Consider the following 9,775-nt stretch of genomic DNA (forward strand, 5'->3'; position numbering starts at 1 on the left):
AGTATCTCTTCCTTAGACCATGAGATCGTGTAACTTCCGGATACCGTAGAAGTGCTTTGGGCGTACCAAACGTCACAACATAACTGGGTGACTATAAAGGTGCACTACAGGTATCTCCGAAAGTGTCTGTTGGGTTGACACGGATCGAGACTGGGATTTGTCACTCCGGATTACGGAGAGGTATCATTGGGCCCACTCGGTAGTGCGTCATCATAATGAGCTCAAAGTGACCAAGTGTCTGGTCACGGGATCATGCATTACGGTACGAGTAAAGTGACTTGGCGGCAACGAGACTGAACGAGGTATTGGGATACCGACGATCGAGTCTCGGGCAAGTAACATACCGTCTGACAAAGGGAATTGCATACGGGGTTGATTGAATCCTCGACATCGTGGTTCATCCGATGACATCATCGAAGAACATGTGGGAGCCAACATGGGTATCCATATCCCGTTGTTGGTTATTGACCGGAGAGCCGTCTCGGTCATGTCTGCGTGTCTCCCGAACCCGTAGGGTCTACACACTTAAGGTTCGGTGACACTAGGGTTATTAGGAAGACTTGTATGTGATTACCGAATGTTGTTCGGAGTCCCAGATGAGATCCCGGACGTCACGAGGAGTTCCGGAATAGTCCGGAGGTAAAGATTTATATATGGGAAGTTGTCATGCGGACACCGGAAAGTTTCGGGGGCATATCGGTATTGTACCGGGGCCACCAGAGGGGTTCCGGGGGTCCACCGGGAGGGTCCACCCCTCTTGGTGGGCCACATGGGCTGCGTGGGGCAGGGAACCAGCCCCTGGAGGGCTGGGCGCCCCCCCTTGGGCCCATGCGCCTAGGGTTGGGGGGGGGAACCCTAAAGGGGACGCACCCCCTTTGCTTGGGGGGCAAGCCCCCTCCCTGGCCGCCGCCCCCCCTCTAGATCTCTTCTAGAGGGGGCCGGCCCCCTTTCCCCTTCCCCTATAAATAGAGGGGCGAGGGGAGGGCTGAACACCTGATCCAAGGCGCAGCCCCTCCCCTCCCCAACACCTCTCCTCCTCCGTTAGCGCTTGGCGAAGCCCTGTCGGAGTACCGCCTCTCCACCAACACCACGCTGTCGTGCTGCTGCTGGAGCCTTCTTCCTCAACCTCTCCTTCCCCCTTGCTGGATCAAGAAGTTGGAGACGTCGTCCGTTCCGTACGTGTGTTGAACGCGGAGCTGCTGTCCGTTCAGCACTTGGTCATCGGTGATTTGAATCACGGCGAGTACGACTCCATCATCACCGTTCCCTTGAACGCTTCCGCACGCAATCTACAAGTGGTATGTAGATGCAATCTCTCTCCCATGACTCGTTGCTTAGATGAACTCATAGATGGATCTTGGTGAAACCGTAGGAAAAATTTTAATTTTCTGCAACGTTTCCCAACAGGATCCCTGGAGCTAGATGCCACCGCAGATGGAGGCTACTACATGGAGACCGCCGACGACCAGGAGTAGTTAGGAGGTCCCAGGCAGGAGGCCCTGCCTCTTCGATCGCTGTTGCTTTTGTGCTAGTCTTCTTAAGGCATCCTTGTTTAACTTATGTCTGTACTCAGATATTGTTGCTTCTGCTGACTTGTGTATCAAGCTGTGAATTCAAGCCCTGGAGGCCCCCTGGCTTGTAATATAAAGCTTGTATTATTTCATTTTGTGTCTAGAGTTGTGTTGTGATATCTTCCCGTGAGTCTCTGATCTTGATCGTACACATTTGCGTGTATGATTACTGTACGATTGAATCGGGGGCGTCATAGACGCGCAGCAGCCGACGGGATCCTCGGGTGGCGGCGAGGCGGGGAGAGGGGGAGGAGAGGTGGCGGCGGCTAGGGTTTGGGGTCGCTCCCGAGTCGCCCGAGGGGGGCGATGCGAGAGCCGGGCTATCCAATCTATGTGCTTCCCCATTGGTAGTGCGCTGTTCGTAGTGCAATTTGCGTGATCCAAACGAGTTGCTTCTTTCCTTGATCTCATAAAGAACCATAGTGTCCACCCAGGTTCTTCGTCGACTCGAGTTCCTGGACGACTCTCAGACAATCAGATGAAACGAGTAAGTACCGAAGGCCCGTGCCAAAGCAATGGTCTTTTTTTTTTCGGGGTTAAGCAATGGACTCTCGACATGGAAGAACCTCAAAATAAAATAAATAACTATTATTATCTCAAAAATGCTGATTAACTGTTAATTAATATACATGACAACATACTAAGATGCCCCCTAAAAGAAAAACATTAAGACGCCAATGAACTCATAAAGCTGATGACCATTGGATCGATGAAGGAGTGGTGCTGCTGTTTCTCCATCTGTCAACGATGTGAATCGAGAGCAAATCGTGAAATAAGGATTCAGACCCTTCCCGGGCTCTCACAGCGATTAGCAAATTCTGGCCGTTGGATCAATCTGGTTGATGCGTTTGAGACCGTTCGATTGATGCGGTGAAAAATTCTGGCCGTCGGATCGCCCTCCCGCGCCTGTAGCAATGAATAGTTACTGCCCTCTCCCGGTCTCTCTCACTTCGCGGCCTCGTTCCGGTCTCGCTGCCGTGTGGGGTAACGAAATGATGGGCCCGCGTGTCATTTGCTTGGGCTGGGGGTGCGGTCCGTGCGAACCGTCTGCGTGCCACGCGCTGGTAAAAGATCTCATGCCACCGCCGAAATTTCCCTGCCCCGCCGAGGGTATTTTGGGGTTTTCCGGCGGTGGCACTGTGCGTGCTCTGCGCTGGTTGGGTGAGGGAGTCGATGAGGTGGGGGCGGGCGGCTGGCTTGCCCCTTCGAGCACCCCGTTCGTCCCCTCCTCCCTTCCGCCTCCCCCTCTCCCCTCCCCTCCCACGCGCCTCCTCTCCTCCCACCCACATCGCCGCCGCCGCCGCCACCCACTGCCTCGAACCACGGCGTCGGCATCCATCCACCTCTCCGGCGGCGGCCAGATCCGCCGCAACAGAGCCCCCCTCCCCCCCGCAACGACGACGAGCAGCAGCGGAGGGAGGACGAGGAGCATGGCGGCGGCAGCAGGAGGCCAATACGGCGCTCCCCTTCTCTGCCATGGGCGTGCGGATCTCCCGCAACTCCTCCCGGGTATGGATTTGGTGCGAGGGTTGTTTCTGGGTACGTGGCTACTGTTCCTCCTTCACATTTGGCCGTCTGACCTCCTACGTCTCTGTCTCAGGCGCGGATCTGGACCGACCACGCGGCCAGTGAGAACTGGGAGGAAGAGGAGGCAGAGAAGGAGATGAAGCGGAAGAAGATATGGCGAAGTAGGTGTAGCGATTAGCAAGAGACCCCCAACGGAGCACCTCATCCCCAACGAAATCCTCCAAGCAACGCCCCTTCTGAATTATTTGTTCAGAGATTTTAAAGGTATAGATGGGGCGAGAAAGCAAATCACGGGTCTTCTCATCATAAAAGTATTATGAGTTTTATTGCCGTTGAATGTCAATGCTACAGTTGTGTTCATCACGGTTAGGAATTAAGAACATTGTAGATTGGTAGTTTCCATGTACTATTATGGATTTTCGTTCCTATATATTACTGTCTATCTTGCAGCTGTCTTTCTTCGATGGAATATCATATAGAGAATAACCTATTTGTTATCAGCGACTCGGCTTTCTCGATCTATTAGGTAGCCACCTTCATCTTATCTACCTATGTGCATATATACTACTGTTGCAAAGGGAGGCCACATCCTCCTCTGGAGCTCAATGATGCGCCTCCCCCGGTACTTCATGGTGATGTTTTTGCATGCTAGGTACTGACAAATTGTACATGTGTGCTAATGAGTGTTTTATGGTTGTGATGCAGGCTACATCTGAGATTGAGAGGACTAACCTTTGGAGCAGGCTGCATTTGCTATTTGATGTTGAAGGATCTGGAGCAAGCTACATTTGCTATGGCACAGATCGGTTATGCATGGATATGAAATTAGTGCTCCTTGTATGATATTTTTTACTTAACGATCTTCTTTCTCTGCCTCTCTTTTTTCACTGCAAATAGCGAGTATTTTGAACTAAAAAAACAAGAGGTATTTAACTTACAACTCTAGGCTGTGCAAATAAACATGTATATGGTTTTGAAGTACCGGCCTCTTTTGAGTTAATGCCCTACTGAATACCACTTCTTATGTTACTTTGTACCTACAGAGACCTCATTAGGAGATAAGTTCTATTGTGCATAGGGAGTATATGAAGGAAAATTAACTGGCTTCATTAAATCGAGGGAACATTTTTACTGAAAACACATGGTATTTTAGCATGGAGTTTTATACCCTGCAAATAAACATCGTTATGGTTTTTGGGTAAATCAATAGCGGAAATTTAAGCATGAAGTCAGTCTAGATGCCAGTTGTGCTTATGTTCTGCTTATTCTACCCAAGTTACTGCTAGATGGGTCATTTGCTGGGCATTTTGAAGGCCTCGAGGATCATCAAAGAGGTACTAAAACAGGGAAGCGTTGGAGAAAATCATTTTTGAACTGTATGACCAGGGGATTTTATCTACTCTGTTTGTTTATCATGAAAGATGTACTAAAATAGGGACTCTGATTCTGATTATTCGCTATATGTAGTTTTGCAATTGATGCGATTAGGATATTACTGGGGGATTTTATCTAGGTTCCAGGGTGTTGAAAATTAAAAATAATGTAACTAAAATTTACTAAATTTAAAGCTGCATGTAAGATTTATGGTTTAAAATGAACATACTTCCAAGTTCCAGATCAGTTTGCTGTGTGTGTGTGTGTGTGTGTGTGTGTGTGTGCATGCACACTCCCACTTGAAGAATATGTGTTTTCTACATTGCAAACCAAACTGATATGTAACATGGGCCCATTGCTCCTCTGCGTGGGATCGTGGGATACGACCTGCTTTGAATTCCAGAGTAAGGTATTTTCTTGGATCTCATTGACCATAAATAGAACAATCTGAAACCCTGTTGTGAATTGGTGTCTCAGATAAAATGGTAACATTTAATAGCAAAAAGTTTCATTTAGTTTAATGGATGCTATGCGTCATGAGAGTACTTGATCTTTCTATATGTATTACAGTTTGCCATCTGGTGTCAATCTAATTTGTTGATACGAAAATGAGCAATTGTGATGCACCTCTTCTTTCCTAATAATAGTTTGCTTCTGACTAGCGACCGGTGGCGCTGGGTGCGCTTGCTTACTTTGTCGCGCAACTTCTTTGATCACCGCGTACAACCCGACCTGGGCGTTGCAGGTTGCTCTCCCGACTTGCTAAATGTCAAAGTAATACTACATTCTTCGACATATACCAATGGATAGAATGTGCACATCTGCCCATTGATAAGAGATTTTTTTTTGTATTACTTGTAGCTCTGTCCGTGGTGCTCTCATGGATGTAGCGGTGACACCTCTCCAAGAATACATGTCCAAAAATCTTTATTTTGTGTAAAATTGGAGATTATGTTGAATCTGCCATGTAATCACCTTTCTCGCAGACTTTGCCTCTGTTCCAGTAATTCTTTAACAAGTATTCTTCTTCTTTTCTCAACCTCTTGCATGCAATTTCAGGCCACTCCATCTATTCGTGAAATATACATGTTTGTAGCATATTTTGTGATATTTTATACTACCATCTTATCTTATATTCACATTACCTCTGTAAAAAATATATACAATAGACTGCCTGCTACTTGAAGGAATTTTCAGCTAGAGATGGTTGCTACCTATTGGTCAGAGAAGCTATTGATAACACACCATGCATTGCAAACACAAACAAAAACGTGATTATGCATACATTCATGTACTGCTGATGCTATTTTACATGGAAATCGTGGGCAAAAGCCCCTATCATCGATCTGATTGTTATAGTACTGATTGGTTTGGTTTGCAATGCTGTAGTGATAGTAGATAGATTTACTTATATTATTTTACTTTTGACAGACACCAAGTTCAGAAATTATTGCTCTGTAATGATAATATTCTTAGATTATTTCAGTTTTACTGGTTTGGAAAAAATGTGGCACTTCTGTATTTTTTTAATTTGATGCCACTTCTATAATTAAAACAATGACGTCTCCAATGCGTATGCTACTTCTTTGCTTCAAACTATAGCATGTGTTTTTAGTTTCATCAATTTTGCATTACGAAAGTCACTCACTCACCGATTCTGTTCAATCTCTTCCTCCTTGGCGCTCGGCAGGAGAAGCTCAGGCTGCCACCACACAAAGGGAGAGGAAGCCAAGATGAATCTATCCCGCCTTATTGTCCATGACCCGACGACAGAGACAACTACTTCGAGCCTAGGTGAGCAGCCGCCAGCCCTGCATTTCGAGCCTAGGTAACCAGGTTTTTGTCTACTTCTATGATTAGTTGCTTATGCTTCATGGTCTTTGTGGGAAACACAACATGATGCCTGGCTGGTTCCTGAGCAAGGCCTTTTGGGACCGATCTCTCTAGCGTTAAAGAAAGCAAGATTGATGCTCTGTTTTCTCTATTTTTGTTGGGTTGGAGCAGAGTGCGTGGGTTACCGATCCCATATGCCAGTGTATAGCAAGAACAAACAAACTTTAGTTGATTTACCTTTTAACCTAAATTTATTTAGGAAACTTATACTAACCTTTGTCTCAGTTAGTTGCACCAGCTTGCATGTATTTCAGTTGTGACTCCTTTATTCTCAGTTAGTTGCATCAGCTTGCAGTTATTAGTGTCCTTCCATGCCTATAGCTTACATGAGTGTGTCACTTATATTGTTCATGGTGTCTGGGGGCTGATCATTGTACAACCATTGTTGCCTATCAATAAATGTTAGGGTGATAGAGAAATTGATCGTCTTTCTCGGACAATATAATTTGACTTCTTGTTGTTATATACTTCCTTCAGATATAGGCCTCCTCGACGGTGTCTGATCATCACACTGTAAGATCTTCCATGCTTGGTTTTTTTCATTTGCCAATCTAAATTTCAATGGATACATGGTGTTTCAAGTTATGGCCAATTAGTCTTGGTTTGGGAAAATAAAAATACTGATTATGATTAATGACATATGATAAAGTTTGTTACCACAAGTGTGTCCCTTTCTTCCTATGTATAGTTCAAAGTGGTATAACGCAGCATGCCAGCATTCAGTTTTTTTATAATCCTTTAGGAGGGAAGAGTTCCCTGCATTCAGTTTTTTTATCATCCTATAGGTGGGAAGAATTGTCTGGTTTCTAGGTTCCCTGTATGCACAACAAGAAAATGTTTGTGGAGCTAAGTTCTGTGTTGTCAAATGTAGAGTGACAGTTACAAAATCGTAGTTACATGTACATTGACCAGCCTTGAAATTATTCCATAGATTGAGGAATGTGTTGCTGAAAGTATTAGTTTTTGATTGTCAAGTAGAAGGTTTTGTATGTCATGACCTTGGTCGTGCCTCCTTGGACCGGAATGCAACGTCGAATATGTCGTCCATGGCCTCTTGCGCCACCACCACCATTTCTGCCTCGCACTGCATCAACCCCCTCCTTCACCAACCAACGATCAAACCTACCAAAATGTTCAGAATTGGGATGTGTGAATGCTCTATCTTTTCAGTTACGTAGATTCATTATTCAGTCCTCAGGCCATCTACTTACTGGAATAGGCAACAAATGGAGGAGGGTAGACTATAGAAACTGGTCTAAGGTTGCAAAAGTAGTGGGATGAACATTACTTAGCAGTATACAAATTCATAACATATTCTTAGGTTTATGCTTGATTATTTGCATGATTTTGGCTGCTCCCAACTCTGTTCTTAGCTGAAGGTTATTCATCAAAATTCATGGACATTGGAGGACATATTTATATGTATAGTAAGACTTTTATTTTCTCGGTGATATTCACCAACCCGTCCACCTGAGCATGATGCTGCCACTGCTCTCCCTGTCAAGGCCGCCCCTCGGAGCTACTCCTGATCCACCAGTTGGCGCTCTCCCTTTGTAGGGTGGCGAGGAGCACCGGCAGATCGAGTCCCCACTCCCCAGTGTTTTCCTCTAGGGCTCTCGACGAGGCAGATCGGGCCCCAAGTCGTGATCTTCATCTCGTGATGGCCCCGTCGGAGCTCTGCTGCCTGGAGCTCCACTCCGTCGAGGTTCCAGGTCACCTCGTCTCTCTCTGTGTGTCTCTCTCTGACCGTTGCTCCTCCCGTCTTCGGAGCTCATGTGGGAGATGTTGTATGCTCAAGGAAGGATTGGTTGGTTCATTTGGTAAAATATTTCTCAACAAAATCACATGTACCAAGATACTATACTGATCCAGAAAAGGTTTTTGCAACATTAGGGGGCTATATGCAGAAGATACGTAAAGCGTTTTCTTATCATGCTTACTGTCACATGTTTCCTCTTTATTGGGTGATTGTTAATTACTTAATTATATCTTTTTGATTCAAATTGATGTAACAATGTTTCTGCAAAATTGCCTTTCGACATGCTCTGTCTGTATCACCTGTGTATATATATGTTTATTTGGCTGCTTGATGTTTCCCCAGTCAATCATATTGAAAGGGTTCTTCCAGTTGTACGAGTAAATTAAAACATGATGAAAATATACAAGTTTTGGTTCTACTATACCCTCCAGTTTAGGTTACTAATGTGGTTGGTTGATGTTTATACTATAACAGATCTTACTAGGTACATGCTAACAACAATCCTCTTGTTTAATTTGACATTTACCAGGGCTCATCTTGGTTCTATTGTACCCTCCAGTTTAGGTTACTAATGTGGTTGGTTGATGTTTATACTATAACAGATCTTACTAGGTACTTCCTCCGTCCCAAAATATAAGATCGTTTTCAACACTAGCATAGTGTCAAAAATGTTCTTATATTCTGGGACAGAGGGAGTACATGCTAACAACAATCCTCTTTTTAGCATTGAAGGGTGTCGATGGGAGAGCGACTATCACAAGAAATTGGTCAAAACTTTGTGACAACAGCAGAGCTTCCAGAGCATCATATATGTGCCTTTACCTTCAATGCTAAAAATGCATCTGTTGCTCACTGTGTACCCACTTTTTAGAAGATTGATTACAAAGTTGCACTAATGTCGAGTGGCTATCTTTTGTGATCTTACGGACGCACTGAAATCGGTTCTGCCTTGTAGTCTCATGATGATATTGAGCAATGCTGTTTCGCTACTATCACAATTGAATATTTCTTCTTCGTTTTATTGTTATCCTGTATGATTGTGTATGCTAAACCTGGATTCCTACTGACTTGGTATTATTTGCTTGATCAAAACATGGGACCGGCACCCTCGCGCCAAGGCGCGATATCGATCTAGTGACTGATGATGAGGGACGATCAAGTAGCAACTAAACTGTTCACGTCATCTCTATCCAGTCATTTGTTGGAGATATTCTTTCAAGTTAGCAGCAAACTCATGTAACTATTTAATTATGCAATTAGTAGAGGGCAGATTTAAGACTGGTGGAGTACTGAGACTCGCTTCATCCAGATGGCTTAACAACAGAAAAAATGCGACTTCTTGCGGGCATCTATATCTATACCAATATAAAAAAAAGGGCAGATTCAACTAATCTCGGCCATCAAATCATGTCAATCCAACGACCTAAACTACTTCAATGTCGAGCGCTCAACACGTTTAGCATGCGGTTAATTTCATGCCAAATAATATCCTACTTAATATTCACATACACTTAATATACTTCTAAATTAACGTGCGTTGCACGTACACATTGACTAGTTTCATCAAACAACCCAACAGCAACCAATCCGTCGTGGATGAGGCTTGCCTGCTCCGGTTATCTGCTAAGAGCATCTCCAGCCGTGCCCCAAC

At 45.0% G+C, this 9,775-nt stretch overlaps 1 long non-coding RNA gene across 12 annotated transcripts; it reads left to right on the forward strand.

Annotated features, from left to right (window-relative positions):
• The first annotated feature begins 2,793 nt into the window (after nucleotides 1-2,793).
• LOC119336671 lies at nucleotides 2,794-9,168 on the forward strand. Of its 12 annotated transcripts, XR_005162713.1 has the most exons (8): nucleotides 2,794-3,080; nucleotides 3,172-3,362; nucleotides 3,804-5,217; nucleotides 5,334-5,439; nucleotides 6,163-6,266; nucleotides 6,843-8,077; nucleotides 8,654-8,736; nucleotides 8,849-9,168. It is a non-coding gene; the product is annotated as an uncharacterized LOC119336671 (long non-coding RNA). The 12 variants fall into 12 exon arrangements; XR_005162708.1 differs by adding an exon at nucleotides 3,549-3,720 and having other exon boundaries at nucleotides 6,843-9,168; XR_005162707.1 differs by adding an exon at nucleotides 3,549-3,624 and having other exon boundaries at nucleotides 6,843-9,168.
• Nucleotides 9,169-9,775: the final 607 nt, after the last annotated feature.

The sequence above is a fragment of the Triticum dicoccoides genome, chromosome 7B, assembly GCF_002162155.2.
Source record: "Triticum dicoccoides isolate Atlit2015 ecotype Zavitan chromosome 7B, WEW_v2.0, whole genome shotgun sequence".
In the NCBI taxonomy this organism is placed as follows: domain Eukaryota; kingdom Viridiplantae; phylum Streptophyta; class Magnoliopsida; order Poales; family Poaceae; genus Triticum; species Triticum dicoccoides.